The sequence below is a fragment of the Calidris pugnax genome, unplaced genomic scaffold, assembly GCF_001431845.1.
Source record: "Calidris pugnax isolate Ruff unplaced genomic scaffold, ASM143184v1 scaffold352, whole genome shotgun sequence".
Classification (NCBI taxonomy): domain Eukaryota; kingdom Metazoa; phylum Chordata; class Aves; order Charadriiformes; family Scolopacidae; genus Calidris; species Calidris pugnax.
In genome coordinates this window covers 31741-32025 of record NW_015091110.1, presented here as the reverse complement: position 1 = coordinate 32025, position 285 = coordinate 31741, and the positions used below count along the sequence as shown (strand labels likewise).

Sequence of the window (285 nt, the reverse complement as noted above, 5' to 3'; positions counted from 1 at the left end):
ATTCTAAATTGCCCCTGGGGATGGGTATGATTAAACTATTTGCCTTTGCTTCCTCTACTAAATTAAAGCAACCAAAAGAAAGAGAGGGGGGAAAAAAAAAAAAAAAAAAAAAAAAAAAAAAAAAAAAAGGAAACAACTACAACAACAAACCAAACAAACCCCTCCGATCGATAACACAAAGAAAACAAAAATAAATCCTCCTAAATATTTATGTTCCGCTTATTATTATTATTATTATTTCCCTTCTCCACCGTGCCCCCCCGCCCCGTCTTTCCCCATCCTCCC

General features: G+C 35.8%; 1 protein-coding gene across 1 annotated transcript in view; it reads right to left on the bottom strand.

Annotated features, from left to right (window-relative positions):
* The window catches only part of DRGX (dorsal root ganglia homeobox), a 20383-nt gene that overhangs the window by 19698 nt on the left and 400 nt on the right, over positions 1-285 (bottom strand). The window lies entirely within an intron of this gene.